Raw genomic sequence first — 27634 nt, 5'->3', positions numbered from 1 at the left:
GTGGGAGAGTCAGCTTGAAAGTTCAGCAAATTAAAATAACTCACAGCCTTGCTAGCAGAGTCTTTGAATAACCAAGTAAAGCTCTGAGACAAGGCATAAAAATATAAAAAGGGAAGCTGAAGCTGTCAAGGAATAGTCAGTGCATTCAGACTGCACTTACTCACCAATAACTGGATTACCTTTGCCCGGTCTTATCCACCACCTCCTTGGTCTAAACCTGAACCAAAGACCTGAATTCCAATGGTCCAGTGAAAATGTCTCTGTTCTTCCATTCAGACTGAGTGTGGCTTCAAAGATTCCTGGGAAATTGAAGTAAATAGACATCAAAAGGGAAAAAAGTAAGGTAGCTGTCATTAACACAAGAGATTCTGCAGATGCTGAAAATCCAGAGTAACACACAGAAAATGGAAGAACTCAGAGAAATAAATAATAAATGATTCTGCCCATGATGTTTCTCTTCATAGAAGCTGCTCGACCTGCAGAGTTTCTACAGCACTTTATATGTGTTATCCCGGTGATTGTTATTGCTGGAGATCAACCTTCCCCATACACCAAACATCACTATGTTCTGGAGGGCAGTGTCCCAGATCCAATTCTCTTTAGCTGCTTCATCAATTTCCATCAGATATTTGCTGATGATTGCATAGTGTTCTATTCCATTCACAACTCTTCAACAAATGAAGAGTTCCATATGTGCATGCAACAAGTCCTGAACCATGTTAAGTAACGTGTTGTTAAATGATACAGGACGTCCATGTTATAAAAGTGCCTGCAATGACCATCTCCAAGAAGGGAGAGTCTAAGCATTTATCCTCGACATTAGTATTGTCCATTCCCATACCACCAACATCTCAGGGAAAAGGCTCGCAACTGGATCACTCTTCTAACTACTTAGTTTATACTGGGGTAGAATAACTGGCTTGAACTAGGGAAGGAGAGAAGACCAGAAGAGTGAGAGCTTCTAGCCACTTCTAGTTGTGGGACTAAATGGAGGGCATTATTGTCATGAGGACAGGAGATGGGAGAAGACACTGACAGCCAATGAAATGTTACACTACAAGGGTGAGAGCGTATCAAGGCATCAATGTGATTGTTGCTCTCTCAGAAAAAAAACTCACCAGTGACATCAAAGGAATGTGAGCCTCCTTAATGGCTCCTTTTGCTACTCTTGAATCACATTAATTCCTTGTGCAAGTGCACACAATACGGTATCACATTAGCAGCGTCACCATTCCAAATGACTGGAATCACTCTTGATCCCCAGTTGTCTCCTTAGGAAAGCATGTTCTACATACAACAACCACATGATTAATTAATAAAGTGTGCATAGAATTCCTATCACTCTTAGTAGGTTAACCATCAAATCAAAGACCATTGGTCAGCAATTAACAATATACTGAGATGGTGTTGCTCTTAGTGCAGCAGCCATGGAGCTCAAAACTCCAGTTACCCAAATTCAATCCTGACCTTCTTTTCTGTTTCTATGGAGTTGTTATATTTACCCTGTAATTGCCTGAATATTCAAGTTTTTGTCCCACATCTGCAATTTGCCCCTCATTTAAAGGTGGTGACATTAAAGGCTACAGAGACAAGGACAAGAGGAGAGATGGGACTATTCAGATGATAGACCATTGTAATTAAAAGTAAGTAACTCCACAATAGGATTCCCATCTTGTAATGTTTGACAACATTTAATTACATAACATGGGCCAGCTCATTTTATACCCTCGTAAAGGCTCTTGATTGTAACTGAGACCTTGAAGACTCTGTGAGCACCCATACACAAGTCCTTTATACGCTAAAGTCGAAATGCAGTTTTACCAAGTCACTTTAGGAAAATCAATTCCCTTTCCTTAGGACTGAGTTCATTCACCATATTTATACTTCATATTATAGAATTTAGAATAGAATTCTATAGAATTATAGAATAGCCTTCCACTCTCCAAGCAAAAAAGTTTGAACCTGTGTCAAATCTGTGCTTAAAAGGTCTTGAGGTATGAATTAAAAAGAGAGGCAGAGATATAAAGAGATTTGGGGGGGTGGATTTCCTGAGCATAGAACTTCAGTAGTTGAAAGTAGAGCTGCCTATGTTTGAACAGCTTAAACTGGGGAAGTGACTAAAGTTTGAAAAATGCAAGGCCCTCTCAGGAAGCTAGGGTGAGCAGTGGTGCAGAATTTGGGTGGGAAGAGAATACTGAGGGATTTGTAAAGATGGATGATAAAATTAGGATGAGTCTTGACTAGGTAGCCAATATGCGCCAATGAACACTGAAGAATTGGGTGAATGGAACTTGGTTGAACATAAAGCAGTTCAAGTTCTTCACTGATGAAGGAGAAAGCACTGAGTTGTGGTCGATGTGCAATTAGATTCAACATATATGTCATGGTCAATGTGTTGCTCAGTAATGTGAGGTGAGGGCACCTTGCCTTAGATAGCAGTGAACTGAGTATCACTTTATGAGGCTTCAATCTAACACATCATCCTCTGCAACTTCCACCATCTTCATTAGGATTCTACCACCAAGCACATCATTACCTCCCCTACACTCTCTGTTTTCCACAGGGATGGCTCCCTCTGTGATTCTCTTGTTCATTTGCCCCTCCCCAGTAATCTCCCACCAAATGGCACAAATGCTACACCTGCACATTTACACCTCCATCACCTCCAATCAAGGCCCCAAGTAGTCATTCTGGGTGAATCAACACTTCACTGTGAATCTGTTGGTTTTTTTACTGTCTCCAGTGCTCCCGGTGCAGCCACCTCTGCATTGGCGACATGCAGCGTAAATTGGGTGACTGCTTTTTTTTATCGCTTCTGCTTCATCCGCCAAAAGCCAACCATTTTAATTTGGACCCCCGTTCCCTCTTCAACATGTCAGTCCATATCTTCTGCAGTGATGAGGCCACTCACAAGGTGGAGGAGCAACACCACATATTCCATCCAGGTAGCTATTGATTTCTCCTTCCAGTGTTTTTCCCTCCCCTTTCCCTCTTCTTCTATTCCTCACTCTGGTCTCTCACTTCTCCTCCTCATCTGCCTATATTCTCACCCTGGTGCCTCTCCTCCTTCCCTTACTCCCATGGTCCATTTTCCTCTCCTATCAGACTCCTTCTTTTCCAGCCAATTGCCTTTTCCAACTATCACCTCCAGCTCATTATTTCACTCCCTCTTCCCCATCCACCTAGTTTCTCCAATCATATTCTAGCTTGTCCTCCACCCACCTTTTTACTCTGGCATCTTCTCCCTTCCATTCCAGTTCTAATGAAGAGTCTCAGACTGAAACGTTGACTGTTTATTCATTTCCATTGATGCAGCCTCACCTGCTACCAGACCTGCAGATTTCCACCAGCACTTCCTATCTGTTGCTCTGAATTGTGTCTCTTAGTGTCCCACTGGTTTGCACTGGGTCACACCTCACACCCCAATGAGGCTGCTGCTGTTCCTCTGTCCTACATGAGAAAGGGTAGATGATTTCCACAGACCTTTTACCAGGGAAAGATTCATTTTCATTAAACAAGTGTAAAAGAGAACTCCAGATCCTATGCAGCACAAAAAAATCTCAATAAATTAAAGAACTTTGTTGCTATATAATATTTGAGTAACAATAATGCAGATATATTGTTGATTAAGCATTCTTGTTTGTTTAAATAATTAATTACTGGTTATATGGAAAAGTATGTAAATGTCACACTACCACGTGCACCTTGCCTAAAGTAAAAGCAAAACTAAGTTACAGTATTCTGGGTCCATGTTTTTGCTTTTAATTCATATATGTTTTGGAGTTACAAAACATAACAATAGCAACGAGGTATTTCTTAAAGCAAACTCAAGTGAGGAACAGCGAGACATTCAAGTTTTAAGAAAGTGCACAGGGAAATAGTTGAGTAAAATGAACAGTCCAGTACCTGCTTCTTCAGGAACAGACAGAGACTGGTGAGTTTAAAAAAAAAGTAGAAATGCACAGGTTCATACGCAGTGAGTACTGGGTGATAATCATCATTTTTAAAGAAGTGCAGAAATGGCTGGCTACATTGGCAAGATTGACGGGTGTGATTGCACAACAGATAACAGTATATTGTGTACTGAATTAATTGAGTAGTGTTTTAAAGCAAATAGAATAGCCAATGAGAAGTGAGTGCCAATTTTTGCTGAGTGCATTGGATTTAAAGGCATACAATTTGCTTCGAAGTTTGACTGCTCCAACCAAGCCAGCCAAAATGAGTTTTGCTGATATCATGAATGTAGCACAGGAGCATTTAGAACCAAAACCATTGTTCATTGAAAAATGCTTTAGGTTTCCATAAGCAGAATCGAAAGGAAGGGGAATCTATTACAGCTGACATGGCTGAATTGAAGAAATTGTCTGAGCTGTCAGTTTGGTAATGAGTTTAATGATGCACTGAGAGATCATTTAGTTTGTGCAATCTTACAAGAAAATATTCAAAAATGGCTCCAAACTGAATCATATCATACATTTAAAAGAGCAGTTGACGTAGCTTTGTCAATGAAAATAGCAGACAGTGACAAAATTCAGTTGCAAGTAGGAATGAAAGTAACCATGAACAAAGTTACAAAATCCACACAGAAACTGGCCTGGCCAAACTAATGTTGTTACTGTAGTGGCAGGGGCTCACGTTCACCAGACCAATGCAGATTTAAAATTGAAACTTACAGAAAATGCACAAAGTAGGATGTGTACAAAGAGCATGTTGGGCAGACTAAAATAAATGGATTGAACAGGGAAGAGAAAAAGCTAAAATTTCAAGTTGCAGTTTCAAAAGGAGCATTAATATACATGCTGTTGATGAAAAATCTGTTAACAATGAAAGTGACACTGGCCTTGAGAGCTACAATCTGAAAACTAACTATAGGCAAGCAACATGGCTCACACCAGAATTGAACTACAAACTAATTAAAATGGAATTAGATACTAGCTCAGCTGTTCCAGTCATTCCACAAAATAGGCATTTTAAAGATACTAAACTCCACCAGTTCCATGCCACATCCCCATGAAGGAGAGTCAACTGAATTCAAATGAAGAAAAGGACTGTATGATGCCACAACAGTGTTCAGGGAAGGGCAGGGTGTATAGCAATGGGTTCAGCACTCAACTCTGAGCAGTGGGGGAGGGGGGTCGGGGTGGAGCATGTTGAGGACAATGGGGAGGAGATTACATCCTGACTACCTGAGGTCTGTTGGTTGGGAAGTCCAACACCCAGTTGCACAGTGGTATACTTGACAGAGTAGTAGAAGTTTGTTCACCAAGGTTTGTACGAAAATAGTGGTGAAAGCTGAACAGAAAAGAGAACTAGGCAGTTATTTATCACATGTCACTGGTCTTTCTGAAATCAGTGTGCCCCTAGGGTGCCTGTTGTTCAGCCTAGGGTGGTGGGACAGGGCCAGTTCTGAAGGGATCAACATGTAATGTACACACAAGGCATCTTACAAGGCAGTGTTTATACAAACTGCTGATGCAGTCATTTCTGAGCTTGATATATTTGGTGCTGTCATTAATGCAACTGCTCCAAACAGATAACATGGAATCATTAACTCCTTTGTCCCATTTAGAAATCTCAGCTCTGATCTCTATCAGCCTGGATAGGTTACTGGCAGGTCACCGTCCACTGGTCAAGCCAGAAGTCATGCAGATGACAAGCAATGGTGGGTTCATTTAACATCGATATCACAACTATCCTGGGAAAGGCGTCACCAACAGCCAAATTCCAAAGAATACACTGATTGGTTCTGATTAAGGTAATTGTAAGTTTAAACTGTGTGTGAGGGCAAATGAAAACAAATGGCTTCTGATTAGTACCAATGCTTCCATGTTCTTAAAAACTATTAAGATTCACCCTCATTTGATTTGTTTGACTGAAAACGTTGCATAAATTATCCTGCTGTGTGAAATGATTTACTGAGAGAATCCTTCATTAAAGATAGTTCAGATAGTGTGGCAGGTAAGGTATGAATCACTTTAGTTTGTACTGCTGTCATAAGATTACAGTAAAGGGTAGCAGAGTAAAGCCATAGTTGACACTATTGCCTCACATCTCTAGGGACACAGGCTCCTTGGATGTTGTCTGTAAAGTTTGCATGCCAGCTTCCTGACTGTATGGGTTTCCACTAGAATTCATCCCAGATCCTAACGATTAGTTGCTAAGTTAATTCATTACTGTAAATTACATTAGGCGTAAGGCTATGACAAAAAGGACAGTTGATAAACATGTGTATAAGAATTAGTTGCAGGGGTACAGGGAAGAACGAAAGGGAAATAGAGTTAGCGGGATTGTTTCACTGGGGGCTAGCATGGACTCACTGGGCAGAGCAGACTCCTTTGCTGTTCTAAGTATAAGCAAAAATAACTTGAGGATGGAAATAACAGTCATCTGCTCCCATCTTAAATTTGTCAGGAAGTCTGGATGCCAGTCCAGATGCAAGGTCTTGACTGAAATGTGACTACTTCTGTCTCTCTGGACTTCCTTCAGCCATTTATATAATGCCTAAGAATTGTCAGTTTCCTGAATATTTCAGTTCAAAGCTCAAAGTAAATTTATTATCAAAATACATATATGTCATCATATATGACCTTGAGATTGATTTTCATGCAGATATTGACAGTAGAAGAGAAAAGTACAATTGCACAATGAAACAACCACACATAAACAAAGACTAATAAACAGCCAATGTAACAAACTGTGCAAAAAATAAAAATGAATATATAGTACAGAGAACATGTGCTGGAGAGTGCTTGAAATTAAGTCCATAGGAGTCAATTCAGAGTGGCAGTGAGTGAAGTTATCCATATTGTTTCAGGAGCCAGACGGTTGAAGGGTAATAACTATTCCCGAGCCTGGTGGTATGGGACCTAATGCTTTCTGATGATAGTAGCGAGAAGAAGCAGTAATACTTCTTCATCTCACAAGGAGACTGTAGGTTCAAGTCCTCCCTTCATGATAAGCCCAACTTTTTCGCAGATGCTTCAAAGTTTCAATATGGAATGGCTATGCTTTTAGGTTTTCATTACTTCCAAGGTTGCCTGGAATAGATATCATTGATGTAAAGAGAAGGAAGTAGTGACCAATTTAGACACAGAACGATGAACAATTGAACAATCAATGTTTTAAGTGTTGTATTTGGCAGGGTATTGATATTGGTGGGTTATTAATTTGGCAGGCTGATGGATAACTTTTTAATTAAACTTATTTGCCTTTTTGTCAGAATTAATTCTTCAGGAACTGTTGTTTACCTGAAAGGGAGATAATGCCTTGGTTCATTGTTGTATCAAAACTTATTGCAGTGAAATATTAGCTGTGAATTTAGGCTTGAATCTCTGGAGCTTAACCACTGATCCACTTCTCAGTGTGCATTGAGCCACAGTCCTGCTTAGGGACATGGTGATGATGAGCAAGTACTTCCTCATTAGGCTGGCTACTAAACTGACCAAACCCAATGAAAACCTGAAAGCAGATAACACCAGAGCTCCAGTTCCATCCCAGTAATGAAGGCTGTGATGTGACTTGGATACGTAGCCTGCTGAGAGAATTTTTGTAAGGATACATACTAGGCATGCACATTTTGGAAGTGGGCACCAATGTTTACACAATGGTTCTATAGAATGAGGGCTATAATTGAAACATAGAAATGTATTTGGGGAAATTTGATAATCCTTGCATTGCCTGAAAATGGAATAACCAGCTGTTATACTATGGAAAACAATTAATTCATTTCGGTCCTCCAAGAAAGGGACCTTGCCTGAAGTATCTGATCTGCCCTGTAGTATATAACTCCAGCCTTCTCAGCAACTTGAAATGGACAATAAAGTCCCCCTGAGCCAACAATGTCAATATCTTGGGTGCAAATAGTAAAATTAAACATAAATTTCAAAGCAAATCTACTTGCAAAGACTTTGTGGACTGAAATTTAGAATGAGCAGAAAAATAGAAGAAAGTTTAAAGAGATGGACAGTCCCCAAAGATATGCACAGTTGTCACATAATACTCCTCTTCCACTGTATGTGGGCACTATATCTAATTCATTTTGTTGTCTTCCTTTGAGCCTCAATAGGTGAGGGGATTGACTATCACTGGCTGAGGTCAACAAAGATGAAGGAACTGATGGTGTTGTGGCCAAGCTTGCTGGTGGTACTTAGATAGGTGGAGGGGCAGATAGCATTAAAAAGGCAAGTCATCTGCAGGAGGACTTGGACAGGTTAGAAGAATGGGCAAAGTAGTGGCAAATAGAATAGAGCATGGGAATTATGGGGTTATGCACTTTGTAATATAAAAACAAGGATACACTGTTAAGTCAGTATAAGGCATTGGTCACACTTGAAATATTGTCAGCAATTCTAGGCCCTAATTATAAGTAAGGATGTGTTGGCCTTGGTGTTAGACCAGAGGAGTTTCTCAAGAATGATTCTGGGAATGAAAAGTTTACATATGAAAAGCATTTATATCTCTGGGTCTATACTTCATGGAAATTAAATGATGAGTGGAGATCTCATTGAAACCTGCCAGTTACTGAAAGGCCTGGATAAGATGGTTCCTTCAGTAGCAGAGTCCAGGAGCCAAGGACACAGACTCAGAATAAAGGGTCCCTTTAAGACTGATATGAGAAGAAATTTCTTTCGCCAGAAGGTGATGAATCTATTGAATTCTTTTCCACAGAGGCATGTTGAAACCAAGTCATTGGGTATATTTAATGCAGGAATGTCAGCGATTGATAGGTTCTTGATTGGCAAGAGAGCTAAGAGTTAAGGTAAGAAAGTCAGAGAAAGGGGTTGAAAAAAGTGGCCATGATTGAATGGTGGAGAAAACTTAGTAGCTGAATGACTTTATTCTGCTCCTGTATTTTATGATCCTATAGATTAAGATTTTGAAGTAGCAATCCAAAGGACATGCTCAAGGTTATACATGGTGCATTGCCAAGCATGACCAAAGTATCAGGGAACATGGAGGAGTGCCGCACCATGCTTGGAACCATCACATCAGGCGGGCATCCTTTCTGAACTGTGGGCACCCAGTGCATTACATCACATTCTGGTTTAGACAGGAAATTACTTTCACAAAGAGCTGGATGGCAAAATCATTATGAGATGACGAGCGGTTGTGAGAGGCAAGTTTCTCCATCACTGTTTTCCCATATCGAATACAATATGACAATGTACAACAGAAACTATTATTTTGAAAATTATTTCAAAGTTTTGTTTTGAGAAAAAAAATGTCTTGTCTAATCTCATAATTATAATGGAAAGCAAATATAGCTGCTGATCAGGAGCTAATGGGAAATGTGGAGCAGCTCACTGCTATTAAACCCAAGTTGGCAATCCATCCATATTTGTCATTAAACATTTTGTTGGATAAATAATGTGGATAAATGAACCAGTCACATTTGCCCAGGATAATGTATGTAAAATGAGTCAATGACAAATTATCAGGGAACATCCACTTTTTTTTATAAGAAATATCCAATCGAAAAATATCTCAATAACATAAGGTGGGATGATCTGACTTCATAATTTTTGAAAATAAAGAGCAATTTGGATTTATGTTCTCTCAGACAACCAGGAGATTTCTAGAGCTAATTAAAGGCTGTCAGTTTTGTGGAGTAGGAAATTTACAGCCAATGTGTGCATGACAAGAAGCTACAATCAGCAATGTGATCATTGGTTTTAGTGGTGAAGGCTGAAGGGTAAACATTGATTTTGATCTTTCTGAAAAAGTGTCATTTGATGCTTCATACCCACCTCAGGTACCATGCAAGGACTCATCTTAAGATCTAGTCTGAAGGATGATAACAAAATGTGGAGTTGAGAATGGGAGGGTGGAAAATTGCAGTCACATGAAATTGGCTGGCACCAAAAGACCAGCATATCTACTAGTCTTCCCAGAGTGCCATCATGACTGGTACACAAGAGGCAGAACAAGATCAGAAAGACCCATTATTGTTTTATAAAAACTGGGTGAGATGGCTAAATATGAAATTAGTTTATTATTTTCACCTGTACTGAGATACAGTGAAAAATCTAGTCTCACCAAACATTTATCTAGGTGATTTCAAAACAAAAGCACAAGCTAAAGGCAATAGCAGAATGCAGAATATTGTGTTACAGTTACTGTTACAACGGAAGTGCAGTAGAGGTAGAAAATAAGGTGGAAAGGCCAGGATGACGTAAGTTGTGAGGACAAGAGTTCATCATTAACGTACAAGTCCAACTCAAGAGACTCTGTCTTAGATCATAAGACATAGGAGCAGAAATTGGCCACTTGGCCCATTCAGTTGGCTCTCCAGTTCCATCATGGTTGATTTATTATCTCTCTCAATCCCATTCTGCTGCCTTCTCCCCTTAACCTTTAATGCCCCGACTAATCAAGAATCTATCAAACCTGCTTTAGATATATTCAGTGACCTGGCCTCCACAGCCATCTGCGGCAAGGAATTCCCACCGACTGGTTGAAGAAATTCCTTCTCACATCTGTTCAAAATGGACACTTGTCTACTCTGAGGCTGTGCCATCTGGTCCTAGCCTTACCCACTCTCAGAACATCCTCTGCACATCCACTCTATGTAAGTCTTTCAATGGTTGATATGGTTTCAATGAGATCCCTCACTAATTCTTCTAAACTCCAGTGAGTACAGACTCAGAGCCATCATAAGCTATTCATACATTAATCCTTCCAGTTCCAGAATCATTCTCATGAACCTCCTCTGAACCCTCTCCATTTCCAGAACATCTTTTCTTAGATAAGGAGTCCAAAGCTGTTCACAATTCTCCAAGTGCAGTCTGTCAAATGTCTTATAAAGCCTCAGCATCATATCTTTGCTCTGATATTCTAGGCCTTTTAAAATGAATGCTCACATTGTATTTGCCTTCCTTACCACTGACTCAACCTGCAAATTAACCTTTGGGGAATCCTGCACAAGGACACCCAAGCCCCTTTGTACTTCAGATAACTGAATTTGCTTCCCATTTAGAAAATGGTCTATGCATTTATTCCTTCTACCAAAGAGCTTGAGCATACACTTCCCTAGTCTATATTCAAACTGCCATTTCTTTACCTATTCTCCCAAACTGTCTAAATCCTTCTACAGATGCCCTGATTCCTCAACATGACCTACCACTTCACCTGTCTTTCTATTGTCTGCAAAGTTGGCTAGGAAGTAATCAATTCTGTCATCCAAATCATTGACATATAATGTGAAAAGAAAAGGTCCTATTACAAGCTCTGTGGAACTTCACTTATCACCAGCAGACAACCATTATCGGCCCCTTTATTCTGGCTATTTGGGTCCTGCCAATTAGCCGATCTTCTATCCACACTAGTATCTTTCCCATAATTCCATGGGCTGTTAACTTGTTAAGCAGCCTCATATGTGTCACCTTGTCAAAGGCTTTCTGAAAATCTAAATAAACAACATCCACTGACTCTCTTTTGTCTATCCTGTTTGTTATTCCCTCAAAAAATACCAACAAATTTGTGAGGTAAGATTTTCTCTTTAGAAGATGATGCCAACTTTGGCATATTTTATCATATACTTCCAAGTACCCCAAAAGACATCCTCAATAGTAGACTCCAACATCATTCCAACCTCTGAACTAAGGCTATCTGGCCTATAATTTCCTTTCTTCTGCTTCCCTTCCTTGAAGAGTGGAGTGAAATTTGCAATTTTCTTCCTCAGGAGTCATGTCAGAATCTAGTGATTCTTCTAAGATAATTACTAATGCCTCTACAAACTCTTCAGCCACCTCTTTCAGAACCAGAAGGTGTAGTCCATCTGGTCCAGGTGACTTATGTACCTACTGGTCTTTCACCTTCCCAGGCACCTTCTCCTTAGACATAGCAACTACACTCACTTCTGTCCCCGATACTCCTGCATTTCTGTGATTCTCCTAGTATTCTCCACAGTAAAGACCAACACAAAATTCTTATCAAGTTCATCCATCATGTCTCTGTACCCTATTACTACCTCTTCAGTGTCAATGTCCACTCTCACTTCACTTGCACGATTTATCTATCTGCAAAAAAACATTTGATATCCTCTTTGATATTATTGACTAGCTTATCTTCTTACTTCATCTTGTTATGGTTTTTTTAGTTGCCTTCAGTTGGTTTCTAAAAGCTTCCTAAACTTCTATCTTTGAGCTAATTTTTGCTATTTTATATGCCCTCTCTTTTGTTTTTATGTCATCTTTGACTTCCCTTATCATCCACGATTGCCTTTTCCTTCCCTTAGGTTCATCTATCCTGTGCCTTCCAAATTTCCCCACAGAAATTCCAGCCATTGCAGTTCTACAGTAACGCTGCTTGTCTCAACTTACAATCAACTTTGTCCAGCTTTACTCTCATACCTCTGTAATTTCCTTCACTCCACTGTAATACTGATACATCCCACTTTACCTTATCTCTGTCAAACAGCAGGATGAATTCTATCATATTATGATCATGGTCTCATAAGCGTTCCTTTACCTTATGCTTCCTAATCAAGTCTGGTTCATTACACAACACCCAACCCAGTTCTGATGAAGGGTCGCAGCCTGAAACATCGACTGTTTACTTTTTTCCATAGATGCTGCCTGGCCTGCTGAGATCCTCCAAAATGTTAGGGTGTTTTGCTTGCATTTCCAGCATCTGCAGGCTTTCCCTTGTTTGTGAATTGACCCAGTCCAGAATTGCCCTTCCCCCAGTAACCTCAAACACAAGCTGCTTGAAAAAGACATCTCATATGCATTCTCCAATTTTTTTCTCTTGGGATCCTGCATCAACATGATTTTTCCAATCTACCTGCATATTGAAATCCCCCATGACTATTAAAACATTCCTCTTATTACATGCCTTTTCTATTTCCCGTTGCAATTTCTGTTCCATGTCCTAGCTTCTGTTCGTGGGCATGTATATAACTCCCATCAGGGTATTTTTACCCTTGCAGTTTCTTAACTCTACCCACAAGGATTCCATATCTTCTGATCTATTTCACTTCTGTCTAAGGATTTAATTTTTTTTTACCAGCAAAGCCACCCCACCAGCTCTGCCTACCTGCCTGTCCTTTCAATAAAATGTGTATCCTTGGATGTTAAGCTCCTAACTATAATTTTCTTTCAGACACGTCTCATTAAAGCCTTTAATGCCATACCTGCAAATCTCTAACTGCGCTACAAGATCATCTACCTTATTCTGTATACTGAATGCATTCAAACATAACACCTTCAGTCATGTATTCATCAACCTTATTGGTTTTCCCCCAAGTTACACTTCACCTCATCCTGCTGACTGCAATTTTGCCCCATCATCTGCCTGTCCTTCCTGACAGTCTTACTTCACACTTTATCGACTTGTATCCCAACTGCCTTATCCTCGGCAATTTCAGTTCCCATCCTCCTGCCAGCTTAGTTTAAACCCTCCACAACAGCCCTAGCAAACCTACCTGCAAGGATATTGGTCTCCTTCAGGTTCAGCAGTGACCCATCCTTTTTGTACAGCTTATACCTTCCCTAGAAGAGATCCCAATTATCCAGAAATCTGAAACCTGCCCCTTGCAACAATTCCTCAGCCACTCAATCATCTGGACCTTCATGCTATTCCTGCCCTGACTGGCATGTGGCACTGGAATTAATTCAGAGATTATTACTTTGGACGTCCTTTTCTTCAGATGTTTCCCTAGCTCCCTATACTCACTGTGCAGGATCTCCTTCCCCTTTCTAACATTGTCCTTTCAACTTATAATATCTTCCATTAATCTGTATTTGTTTATCACACCAGAGCATGTCTATGCTAGAGGAGACAGGGCAAGAATACGGTGTGTGGGTGCATTAACTCTATCTTACCTTCCTTCCAAGTAACGCTATCTGTGAGCTGGTCTCAGTTGCCTGCAGGAGATTTTCCAGGATACATTTATCAGTAATATTTTTGATCGTCTTTCCTCTCCCAACCTACAGTATAGGAAAAGGAATGTGCAAGGCCTGATATTCCAGCAATACTGATATTCTGGTGAGAAGTGATAGCCCAGCTCTTCTTTTCACACTGGCCACTACTGTATGAATGGACTTTCAACTGTTTCATTCTCAGCACACCTACACCACACTGCACATTCTGCTTTACTCTCTGTGATGGTAGACAGGAATCCACAACTTGAAATTCAGCAGCAGGAGGTCTACCAACAAGCCACAGCCAACAAGTAAAAAGAATAGTTGCCCTCTGGCAGATTTCACAGCTGGTTGTACCTCACAAAAAATGATAGCAACAGATGTGGGTTGGATGAGAGTCTACACACATTTAGGTCTGTGAACTGAGAACCCCAAATTAAATGCAAAAATCTGCAGGTGCTCAAAATTTTAAAACAAAATGCGAGAATAACTCATCATCACAGGTAGCATCTATAGACAGAGAAGCAGAATTAGTTTTTCAAAGATGAGAAAATTTGCAGATGCTGGAACTCCAAAGCAACACACACAAAATGCTGGAGGACCTCAGCAGGTCAGGCATCATCTATAGAGAAAGATACAGAACTAATTTTTCAAGTCTGTGATCCTGATGAAGGAACGCACTTTGATTCTGTGATCCTTCCATAGATGCTGCCTGACCTGCTAGCTATTTCCAGTTGTATGAATTTGAGCTGTGTGCTTGTAAACACTGGAGCTCTGGCCCCACTAAGTAAGACTGTTATCATGTCATCTTAACTTTAATAAAGAGCATGACCTTGTAATTTTATCAATAAAACAGAGAAAGTTGGAGTTCTCGACTCTTATAAAGCAGAGACTTGGTTGATTTTTTTTTTGATAGGTTATGAAAAGTAAAAATGTTTCCACTTGTTAGTGCAATATCCTAGTTCACATCTTTACCATTATGCTGTAGCTATTTTATTTAGCAGCTCCGAAAGAGCAGTATGTTCTGCTTTCAACCTGTTTGGGTTATTGTTGAAGATAAGGGATGATGTGGAATGTGTGCCATCCAATTATTCTTGGTGAGGGACGATAAGTTTGGTCTTGGGTTTTTGTTTGGGGGGAGATGAAGAGACAAGGCACTGGGGAGAACCAGTCATAGAATACAATCCATTTGCTTGAGATGGATAGCAAGCGACTTTTGGAAGGAGGCATGGGCTATCACGCAGACCGAGGGCCCAGCACATGAGTGACGGCGAAGTTCAAAATGACTGCTTGATTAATATGGGCCCGTTTCACGTTCAACTGTTTAATTAAAGTGGCCCTTTACTTTTTGGTTTTCTTTACTAACCCTTTAGTTAAGATTCATAAATACAATTCCTTTAATTGCATGCAGTGTATTGTCTGTTATTTCATGGCACTGATTTGTAACAGGGTAGCACATTACACAGCAGTCACACAAACCGGGGTTTGGAGTGGGAGAGCCGTCTCAATCTCATGGATTTGGTGAGACCGGAGAGTGTTTTCCCTAGACTTACGCAGCCAAGGAATCTGGGAAAACCAACCCATATAAGAGTCGCCAATAAACCAAGTGGGTATTTGGGAAATGTAGAACTTATCCCCTCAGTAAGTGATTGATGCTAAGGGCATTAACACATTTTAAGAGGAACTAGGTGAATTACTGAGGGGGAATAAGTAAAGTATCTTTGTATTCTGTATCTGAAAATAGATAGTTAGTGCAAGGCAAACTGTTCTAACACTCTTAAGTCTGACCCTAAGTAGAAAGACTCAATATTAAAGTTAAGATCTGGGGGTCATGTTCATGAAATATTTAGCAGATCAGACACTTCCTGTGGACAGAGAAATGAGTTATGTTTCAGATTACAAAGCTCAGAAATTTTAACTTTGTTTCCTTACCCCCAGATGCTGCCTTACAAGGTGAGTAGCTTTAGTAATTTCACTGTTTAATTCAGGCTTCTAGCAACTGCAGTTTTGTTTTTTTTCATTGGATTAATGCAAACAGGCCCTGACTCCATTGAGAGAAAGGAGCAAGAACTCAGAATCTATGCATTTACTTCCTAATGCCTAATTCCACAATGCCATTCTGCACCTCTCCACATCCACTCCTCACTTAAAGTGTGATCTCCTGGCTTGGTCTCATCAAACTGAGATAGAGGGGGCTCTGCCAGGGTATGCTTTCAGTGATATTTCCCTGCTTCTTGCTTGCAGTAGGTTATAACTAGGGAAGAGGTGAGGAGGAGGACTAAGGGTCTAGTAATGATATTGTGTCATTTGATTTAGATCAAGCATGATGAGCCAGTTTTTTTTTTAATTTGGCAATTACAAAGGCATACACACACACAAACTGTCCAGCAGAGATCACTGGAAAGCCATCAGGAGGGATAAACCTTCCTTTCCTGGATCAGTGGATTGCAGCCATCTGCGGCTGTATAATCTTCAGCTAAGTCTAGGAATCTGGAAATCAAACTCAGGACTTTTCTGTCCCAGCATCAGTCAATATTCAGTCTAACTAATACTTTGAAGAGCCTAATCATCAAATATGGCAAGAATCTTAGATGTCATTATTGTATAATGTAGGCTGGGCTATACTTAAAAAGGCAGAGAAGAAGCTATCATTTCATATTACAGAGATACGGTTAAACACACAGTTCTAATCATTCCTGCTTTGTCTCTGACTGTTTACCCATGAAATGTCCTTTTGCTGACAGTTATGAAAGGTTGTAATTTTTAATAAAGCACAGAAAATTACACTTATTTTGTTAATAGCAATTACTCTGAGATTTCCCCCTTGTCAATTGTTTTGATCCGATTCTTAATGCAGTTTTTAGCAACCTTTTCAAATTCAACATTAGTATAATTGATACACAGGTAATTGATAATGTTGCCATGAATAATGTCGGTAATTTTCTACAAAATTCCATTTTTTAGCCATCTGGGCTCCCTAGCACTTCAAACGACACCCCTGAGATTTGAGGCAATAGCGGTAATTATCCACAAGTCATTTAATTTTTTTTCTGAAGTGTTTAGTGTTTAGCAGTTTCACATTAGAAGCTGCAGAGAAGCACTTCCCTGTTTTAATAGAGTGAATCGTTTTGTTAGTTTATGGCTTTATGCTGCACTTGTTTCATTTTTAATATAAAACTATTCTTTGGTGAAACAGTTAATTCTGTTCTGTTTTTCTCTATATGTAAAGTGGTTTGTTAAGAGTAAATGCTAACAATGAGCCTTTATTTTGATTCTCAAAGATGGAGATGAGTTGGTCATGTGAATGAGAGTATGAGCATTACTGGGATGGTGAATGTGTGTCTGAGCTAAATGTGAGTGTAAATGTAAGTGACCAAAGCTAAGTGTGAAGAATTCTAAATTAAATCCCAGTCACCTTCACAAAATATGTCCTTCCTCCCACAAATAACTCAAGGCACTGGAGGGAAGCTAACACAGTTATCTTTGTAAAGCCTCAGCATCCATTGGCATAGTGAGTGAACATCAGAGACCTTCTCCCAGAACAGCATCACCAGCACTTAGGATTTAATTACACTCAGCCCACTCCGATGGGTGTGGCTAGCCAAACAGACAAATGAGACTAGTCTAAGTGAGAATCTTGGTTTGCATGGACCAGTTGGGCCGAAAGGCTTGTTTCCATGTTGTATGAATCTAGGTCTCATTACCCAATAGCAGAATCTCAAAACAGGTGGAATCCCATCACTACAGGAAAAAAGTCTGTGAGTATGTTTTCAAATCTTCCTTGCAAAAATGAAACATCTTCTTTACCTTGTGGGAATCTTTGGCCCATGATCATTTAAATGAAGCAAAGGATTCTGAGAAGGACTGAGAACCTTCATTATGAGCAAATAGGGCAAAACATGGCAAACTACCCAGCTGCCTGCCCTGTCAGGTGCTTCCTGCCTATGGCAGATTTTGGAGGTTCCATGTTAGCGTCATACACCACCCCAAGTGCCACAGAATAGTGTGGAAACAAGTCATCTTTTTACCCAAGGGACCTTCTAAAAGAAGAATTTCCATTGATGGTGTTTTGTGGGGAGGGATTACTGTTAACAGGGTTCTTAGGAAGATGACATGTTTGCAATAGTCACTGTGGATTCTCTCCTCACTTGCAGATTCTACTAGACACTGCAAGCACTTGTGTGGGTCAGTCTTGGCTCAGTAGATCTGTCAGCCAACAGCTTTAGATATCACATGAGGCACTTGGAGCTGTAATGAAAATTGAAAGAAGGTGCAGGACTAAACCAAGGCTGCCTTGTAGGAAAAGTTCCCTCTGAGGTGCGGCTTTCAATTAGGTACAGTCAGAAGAAGAAGATTGGACTAGCAATGGGCAACAGAATGTACCTCCCTGCTATAGTAACTCCATCACATCTCTCCAAAACTCTACCACTTGTTGGGATGTAGCATGTGAAAGTTTCTTTTAAGTTATTTATCTGACCTTCTATGAGCAACAGCTTTCCCTCCAGTAAATGATTCAGTTCAGTTTCGACAGGTACTCTATTTGGTCAAAGTGCAAATATTTATATTGGTTTAGCTGGAATAGGTCCAGGTTCCATACGGATCACTTAATTAAATTCCATATTTTTCCAATATTTGGGAAGATATAGGCTGAGATAATCTGCCTACCCTGCCTACCACAAATTGCCAGAAACCCCATTATCCATTACCTCAACATGCATACTCCCCCCCCCACCCACTCAGCTCAATCCCAGCACCCCTACCAAATTCAGAAATCTCTGCAAAGCCTACATTCTTTGCAATATTAGCCTTTCTCTGGAATTACTCACTTTGTTGTGTTTTTGTCACTGCTCTTACTCTGTAGATTGACCTCAACTGAACTTAAAGTCACTTCTCATTGAGATTATATCTCCTCTAGTTAGTTTATTCAAGAGTATGTTCCTTTTTTCAGCTCAAATTGCCCTCCATATGTGAGTGATGGAAGCATTGCTGTGTTTGGGGGTTGTTTCCCATAGCAACTATGAAGTCAGAAGACTGGGGATTATTTCTTTCACTGGGAAGTTTATCTTTTAGCTGGCCATTTATTGAAAGAATACATTGACTAAGGGCTTGAAGAATTCTATACGAAGGAGTTACAGAACCAGAATGAAAGTAAATCATGGTTGATCCCAGGGGACTGCCTAAATGGAAGAAGAAGCATCATAGATAATACTTATTAGCTCTATAAGACTGAGTCACAGAACACTTCCAAGTACACGGCAGGAGACTTACAGTTCTGCAATTCCAGAAGGAAATGAGTGTGAACTAGAGGAAATCAGATCTTTTTTAAGAACACATTCTTTGTTTTTGTAATTTATTTTCCATTTGAAAACTAAATCAACCTCCTTCTCTTTTTAATATTCCCAAAGCTCTGTCCTTGAATGAGCTTATGTATTTGAGCACCAACGTCTGTCCATTTACACAGTATAGAATTTATCGCACTCTCCTTCCATAGTAGTCCTCCTAAAGTTTCACACTTCAGGGAGTTGAACCTGATTTGCTGTGCTTCAGCCCAGTTCATCACTATGGTAATGCCATCTTGAAGCTTCTAGTAATCTGCAACAATATTCACTGCATTGTATCAGAAGCAAATTGTATAATTCTGTCTCCTTCATCTCTGTACAGGTACTTCATAATATTTCCATCAAGTGATAGATCCATAACCGCTCCTTGGAGAAGATTACTTATCTCAGGAATTTGGAACAGGAGATAATCATCTGGCTCTTCAAACCTGCTCTGTTATTCAAAATCATGAATAATTGTCTACTTCAGCACTAATTTCCTCGCAATCCCAATATCCCTTAATATCTAAACCTCTAACAATCTTAGTTTTGTTATGAATTCCTTATTACTTATTATCTATAAAGCTTTTTTCAGAATTTCAGCTCACAAGAATAATTGTCAATAGCCTACACAACCACAGCATCCTATCCTCATCTTGTCCAAGAGTTTATGGATAAAAGTTCATACCAGAAGTTATGGTTCAGATTTTAGGGTGGAATGATGAGAAAGCAAGAGGGAATTGACTCACATGCATAATTTAACTCAGGAGTTCCAAAGGTGTTGTAAACATTTCAGCCCTTCTCACTGATTTACAGATTTCCCAGCATCATCACAGTAAAGAAATGAAACAACATGAATATCATGTGTTTGTGAACTATTCTTACTGCAAAATACTCTGAAAGTGAAGCGTTTTGCATTCAAAAAATTTCAAATGTAAGTTTATTAGCAAAGTTCATATGTATATGTCACCATATAGAACTCTGGGGTCATTTTCTAGTAGGCATACTCAGTAGGTCCAATAACCATAATGGAATCAACCAAAGACCCCACCAACAGGGGTGACAATACAAATGATAAAAACACATTAATAATATTATACTTACACAGGCATAATTAAGTAGCAAACATCTTCATACTTTTATTTTGTAACTACTTGAAATACAATAAAAAAAGTTTTAAAAAAAGTAGCAAACATCAATCAGAAAAATCTTGCTTTAAAATACAAACTCACAAAAGAAAACCATACCATACTATAAATACAAACCTGATCCAGTTTTAGAGTCAGAATCCCACAGATTATATTATGACTGATTCATAATTACAGATAGGACAATCCATAATAACCGTCCAGATATAACAATACAGGATAAACAAGTAAGAACAACTTACTTTATAGATATAGTTATTTCAAACACACATGAAATACAGAAATCAGTAAGTGAAAAGCACCAGAAATCTGAATTAAGAGGAAATTGAAAGGTATAAATACATTGTCCCAATAGTACTATCTACAGCTGGTGTCATCCCAGCATTACTACATAATAAAATTAAACAATTATTCCTACACAGCAATATTTATGTAAATCTTCAGAAAGTCACAAAACTAAACATGACTAGAGTAGTCTGAACGTTCCCAGCAATTGAGAAATGAGTGTGCTTGGCCATGCTTGTACCTCAGATTTTACTAGCCTGAGATGAGACCAAGTAAAAATAATAATAATAAATAAATAAACAAACATCAAACAAATAAATAAATAAGCAATAAATATTGAGAACATGAGATGAAGAATCCTTGAAAGTGAGTCCATAGGTTGTGGGAACAGTTCAGTGATGGGGTGAATGAAGTTGTGTAATGTTATCCCACTTGGTCCAAGAGCTTGAATAAGCACACAGCCTTCTGGTGCACTTGTACTGATGGGGACTGGAGAGGAGATGTTGTTGCCAATCTGAACTGACTGGGGTCTGTAAGTGAGGAGATAAAACATCGCAAATGGTGTACCATGGCATAATTACTGCTTAACAAATCCATTGGCTGTGACAGATAATCCAGAGTGTGTTTTATAATGGTTTAACAAATATTTCAAGATATAATGATTAAATATATTTTTGTGATATTTCAATACCCTTCTTAAAGTTGTACATGTTCTATCCTTGCTGTTGTACCTCACAATCATCTAAAATATTTGCTGAAGTGCTTTTTATTTCCTTCTTTGCTGTTGATGACATTTCTGCATTTTGATTGGATGTTCAGTCAGACAGATGACATCTCTGTTTCCAGATGCTAGTGATCCTGTTGAACAGATGGCTCTCAATAACTGACATGAGGAAGGTAGAAGCTCACACCGTGGAGAATGTATGATCCTTTAAGACAGCATTTTCAAGAGCATGGTTGCTTTGCTGATAATTTTTCCCTTCTCCAGACACTCTGAGACCAACTGAAGCTATTAGTCATAAGGCCATGTAGCAAGGAAACAAGCTCATCCATTCTAGCCAAGGTGTCTACCTGAGCTATTCTTTTGCATTTGACCCATTTCTCACTTAATGTTTCCTACTCATATACCTGCATCCATGAGTAGCACTTCCTCAGGCACATTGTTCCACCTCTGCGTGGAAAAAGTTGTCTCTCAGATCCCTTTTAAATATTTTCCCTCCCACCTTAATCGATGCCCTCTAGTTTTAGACTCCCCTACTCCGAGGAAGAAAAAGTCTGTAATCATCTGAAACAACATGTAAAAAATGCTGGAGGAACTCAAGAACGTCAGGCAGCATTTATGTCCCTCATGATTTTATATACCTCTAAAAGTTCACTGCTCAACTTCCTCTTCTTCAGGTGAAAAAGCCTCTGTAAATCCAATTTCTCCTGATGGAGATTCTTCTGATCCAGTGACATCCAAAATAATCTTTTCTGAGGCCAGTGCAGCTTAATGAAATTCTTGTTAGCACATAATACTGCACGCAATACTCTGGACTCAAAAACACCTGGTGCAATTAGAACATGATATCCAACACCAGTATTCAGTTACCTGACAGAGGTAGGCAAGTGTACCAAATGCCTTTGTCAATCCATTGCTGAGCAAACAGTGATAATCTTGTTAGTTAAGACCAGGGGTTACATTGTGATCTTGTGATCTGTATCAATGTTATAATGGTGGTGAAAGTGAAATTGGGCATGATCCTTGAGCATCAGAAATGTCTCCATTTCATAATAGTACCAGCACTCCCACACAAGACAAATAAATCTGCAAGGTTTGCCAATCCATCAGCCCCACTCTGCAATGACCCCTTCTAATGACTGAATGAATAATTCCACCAGTGCTATTTCAGGATTAATATTTTATTTAAATTGAGCATTTATTTTTGCCACTACTCCTAGCAAAACCCAAACTGTTGCCAAACTTTTTAAAATCACTTCTTGATACTATTTTTGCTTACCATGTTGATTGCCACAGATCGCTAACAGCGATAAAGTGCAGTGTAGAGAAAAGACAGAAACTTCAGTGACCCTCACTGTGAATTTTCAGAAGGAGCAGTGATTAAAGTTGCATGTTTGATTAGGAATCAATAGAGGTTTTACTGTATTTTATTCCAATTTGTGCAGCTTTGGCAGTCTGACAACAAATATTTCATATTTGTTTCAGTCTGGAATATTGTACTTCAATTGAAACATTTAGCATTGAACCTTTAAAACATATTCTTATACTACAACTGTTAATCATACCTTTGTCTTTCACCTCCCATTTTGAGATATTTACCTAATGAGAGGATAGTCATGAAGCATATCAACTCCTGCCAGAAAAGTGACATGAATCTGCTCCAATTTGACTACCATCGCAACAGGTCAATGGCAGATGACATTTCATTGGCTCTTCACTCAGCTCTGGAATGAAGATACAATGAAGATGCGTATGTATCAAGATGCTCTTCATTGAATACAGCTCAGCATTCAACACTATCATCCCCTTGGAACTCATCACTAAGCTTAAAGACCTAGGTCTCAATATCTCCCTTTACAACTTGATCCTCAATTTCCTGACTTGCAGAATCCAGTTGGTATGGATCGGTAACATCTCTTCCATCATCACCATCAGCACAGGCTGCGTGTTTAGACCCCTACACTACTCGCTTTATACCGAACACTGAGAGTCTAAGTGCAGCTCTAATGCCATATTTATGCTTGCTGTCAACACCACTGTTGTTGGCTGAATCAAATGTGGTGATGAAATGGCATATAGGAGAGGGTCTATAAGCAACAGGTTGAAAGGTGCCACAACAAAAACCTTCTCACTCAATGTCAGCAAAACCAAAGGCCTGATTACTAACTAGAGACGGAAGGACCCAGAGGTCCAAGAGCCAATCCCCAGCAGAAGATCAGTAACTTTAAATTCCTTGGCATTACCATTTTGGAGGATCTGTTCTGAGACCAGAACATAAGTTCCATCACAAAGAAGGCTTAACAGCATCCCTACTTTCGTAGAAGTTTGTGTAAATTTAGCATGTCATCTAAACCTTTGACAAACTTTTATAGCTGAACAGTGGAAGTATCCTGACTGGTTGCATCACGTCGTGATATTAGATTAGATTCAACTTTGTGTCGAGTACAGATACAAAGCCAAATGAAATGCAGTTAGCATCTAACCAGAAATGCAAAGAATACCATTATTTACAGAATAACTGCAGATAAAAAGTGCTACAGCACACAAATATAAAAGTACTGAGATAGTGATGTGAGGTTCAGGAGGGTCACAGCCTCAGGGAAGAAGCTCTACCTGTGCCTGCTCATGTGGGAGTGGAGGCTCCTGTAGTGCCTACTGGATGGGAGGAGAGTAAAATGAGTAAAGGGTGAGATGCATCTTTGATAATGCATTTTGCCCTGCCCAGGCAGCATTTGGAAACACCAATGCCCATGCAAACAACTATCAAGTTTCTTTAGTAGTGTGGATAACTACACTCAGCTCAACTCTGAAATGATTTCACAATCTATGGGCTCAGTTTCAAGGATTCAACAACTCATATTCTTGGTATTAATAATTTTTAATTTGCACAGTTTGTCTTCTTTTGCACATTGGTTGTTTGTCAGCCTTTATGTATGTTTTTCTCCTAAATTCTTTTTTATTTTTTATTTTCCTCTAAGTGCCTTCATCTTCAGGTAGTATGTGATGACATATGCGTGCTTTGATAATAAATTGACTTTGACTTTGACCTAATGAGAGGAACCACGGCAAGGATTGATAGAAAATACTTGAGTTGGTGCAGTTTAGTTGTATTCCTGGGTGAAAACTGCAGAAACAACAGCACCAGACTAGCCTAATTCAGTACCAAGTGCCCTTTGATAAAAGCACTGAATAGCTAATCTGTGGAAATGCCTTTGTGGAGGAATGCTCTTTTCTGAATTTGACCCTGTGGATATTGTACTCACAGTGAGAGAAAACTCCACTCTGGTACTGGCTGCATGGCACTAATCTTAAGGAGCATAAAATTAGTGAAACCTTCACAGAGGCTAATTTTAGAGGAGGTAACTAGTTCTATGAAATAATACATGAACTTGCAGGGGATAGTTTTGAGAAGAACTTCTCTCAATGTCTTGACCAAGGTTTATTGTTCCATTAGAATAAAATTTGCTCATTTTCAGATATGTAGGAGCTATGGATGTCAGTGGATGTTGTATACTTGGATTTCCAGGAGGCCTTTGACACAAGATGCTGCTTAACAAGGTAAGAGCCCATGGTATTCCAGGAAAGGAACTAACATGGATGTAAGATTAGCTGATTAATAGGAAGCAAAGAGTGGGAATAAAGGGTACCTTTCTGGCTACTATCAGTAACTAGTGGTGTTCCACCAGGGTCAGTGTTGGGACCTCTTCTTTTCACATTCAAATGATTTGAATGATGGAATTGATGGCTTTATGGCCAAATTTGCAGATGATATGAAGGTAAGTGTTGGGACAGGTAATGTGGAAACAGGAAATCTGCAGAAGGGCTTAGATAGATTGGGTAAATAGGCAAAGACATGGCAGATGGAATATAGTGCAGGGAAGTGTGTGGTCAATGCACTTTGGTAAAAGGAATAAAAGCATAGAGTATTTTCTAAATGGCAAGAAAATTCAAAAATCAGAGGTGCAAAGTGACTTAGGAGTCCTCATGCAGGTTTCTGAAAAGGTTCATTTGCAGGTGAGTCAGTGGTGAGGAAGCTAAATGGTATGTTAACATTAATTTCAAGAGGACTAGAAAAATAAAAGCAAGGATGTAATGCTGAGGCTTTATAAGGCATTGGTCACACTTGGAGTATTATGAACAGTTTTGGGCCCCTTATCTATGAAAAGCGTGCTGGCATTGGAGTCGGTCGAGGGGAGGTTCATGAGAATGATTCCAACCTTAAAGGGTTAACATACAACAAGCATTTGTTGACTCTGGGCCTGTGCTTGCTGGAGGTTAGAAGAATGAGGAGGCATCTCATTGAAACCTATCCAATATTGATAGGCCTAGTGGAGAGCAGATTTCCTATGTAGTTGGGGAATCTAAGAACAGAGAGCACAGCTCAGAATAGGGATGTCCATTTAGAACAGAGATCAGGAGGAATTTCTTTTGGCAGAGGGTAGGGAATCTGTGGCATTCATTGCCACAGATGGCTGTGGAGGCCAAGTCATTGGGTATATTTAAAACAGAAGTTGATGGGTTCTGGTTCCTTAAGGTTGTTATAGTCGGGGGGAGGGGGGGTGGTAATGGGGATAAGCTCGCAAAACCTATTAATTGCTCCCAATGGCGTGCACCTCAAATAACCTCTGACAACCAAGTCCAGCCCCTGGCCTTCATGTGTGGCTTAGCTAGTAAGCTCAGTGGAACAGTTTCTACTGACAGGAGAAAGGATAAAGGTGGGTTACTGGCCCCTTAAAGCCAGTCCATTCGGGCAAATGGGGCTCATCTGCCATGGCTGCGAGTTCATCTAGGAGAAGGAAAGCTCTGATCTCAAACCTCCTCTGCATTACGGCCATACCCAGTCATAGGGAAGGCTTTGGGAGCAAACCCTGAGGGAAAAACTCTGGATCTGGAGTCCCTAAGGCAGTCTTATGTTGAATTCAATGCTGACTGGTAACTCCTGTGACGCTGCTGGTACCAGACTGTATCAGTCCCTGCCATTCCTTTAGGTCCATCAGATAGGTGGAGAGGGGGAGCTTGCTACGTGGGCAACAGCTTGCTCTCCATATCATACTGCTCAGGCTTGCATTTCAAGACAGCTAGGACACAATATGCATGGTCGACCCTGACTGACAGAGGTCTCACTCATTCACTCACACTGTTAAGTTCTCAATTGGTCAGGGCACCAAAGGTTATAGGGAGCAAGCAGGAGAATGGGCTTGAGAGGGATAGGTCAGCCATGATGGAATGGTGGAGCAAACTTGATGGGCAGCTTTATCTTATGGTCTTTTGGTCTTATCACAAGCAAATTCTTTATATTTTTAAATTAAATGTGACAAATTATGGTTGGTCATAAACCTTTTAAGAAGCATATGAGGTCATAAATGCAAATGGATGGAGTTCTTTCTTCCCCACTGATGTGGTTTAAATGCTTTCCATTAAGGCTCTTACTGACTGGAGTTGGAAAGACTCTGCTGCATTGTCAGCTTCATTTTGACCCCAAGAATTCTTCCTGTGGTATCAGTTATGAACCCTCTATTGAGAGAAATCATTCTATGAAGAGGTTGCCTGTGAATCAACACCTTCCAGAACCATCACTTAATGGAGAGTCAGCAGCTGTGGGAAAGCAAAAATTGATTATATCTGAAAAATGGCCTCAAAAAGGTTTTTCCCACAAGGAAGAGAGAGAAGTAATTGAAACAACAGCGGGTCTCTTTACCTGGAGAATTGTGACACAACCAAGGATGTCATGGTTGGAGAATTCAGCCATAAGCCATGCTGCAATGGCAGTGCTCAGCTGTTCCTGCTAATCAGAGTATGAACAGTGTATGGTGATCTAATCTCATCAACTTTCTCCTGATGCAAGTTTCACCACTGTCCCACTTCCATAACCCAGATGATGCTTTTTGTGACCAAGTATCATCTGCTGTTGGAACTTCTCTTCAAGGGCATAAGAAAGGAAGTCCTTGGAATAACACACAAAATGCTAAAGGAATTCAATGGGGCAGGAAGCATCTATAGAAGAAAATGAACAGTCATTGTTTGGGACCAAGACACTTCAACAGAACTATTTATTTTCCTCTATAGATGCTGTATGACACATAAGGTTCCTCTAGCATTTTGTGCGTGGTGCTCCAGATTTCAAGCATCTGTAGTCTCTCTTGTGTCTCCAAGTCTTTGAAATATTTCATTATCCCTTTATTTGACATTAAACTTGCTCTGGTTTGAAGCCTTTAGTGGATACACTGAGAACCAGAAGCCCAGCTAAAAATCCTGTCATTAACTCTTCTGTATAAAACTACCCAGCAGCCACTTTCATGT

General features: G+C 39.8%; 1 long non-coding RNA gene across 1 annotated transcript; it reads left to right on the top strand.

Annotated features, from left to right (window-relative positions):
- The first annotated feature begins 5588 nt into the window (after positions 1-5588).
- LOC132379219 (uncharacterized) lies at positions 5589-27634 on the top strand. Its single transcript, XR_009507336.1, has 3 exons — positions 5589-5755; positions 24811-24892; positions 26757-27634. It is a non-coding gene; the product is annotated as an uncharacterized LOC132379219 (long non-coding RNA).

The sequence above is a fragment of the Hypanus sabinus genome, chromosome 21, assembly GCF_030144855.1.
Source record: "Hypanus sabinus isolate sHypSab1 chromosome 21, sHypSab1.hap1, whole genome shotgun sequence".
NCBI lineage: Eukaryota > Metazoa > Chordata > Chondrichthyes > Myliobatiformes > Dasyatidae > Hypanus > Hypanus sabinus.
Note: the sequence above shows the minus strand (reverse complement) of the source record. Positions and strands in the feature narration are given on the sequence as shown.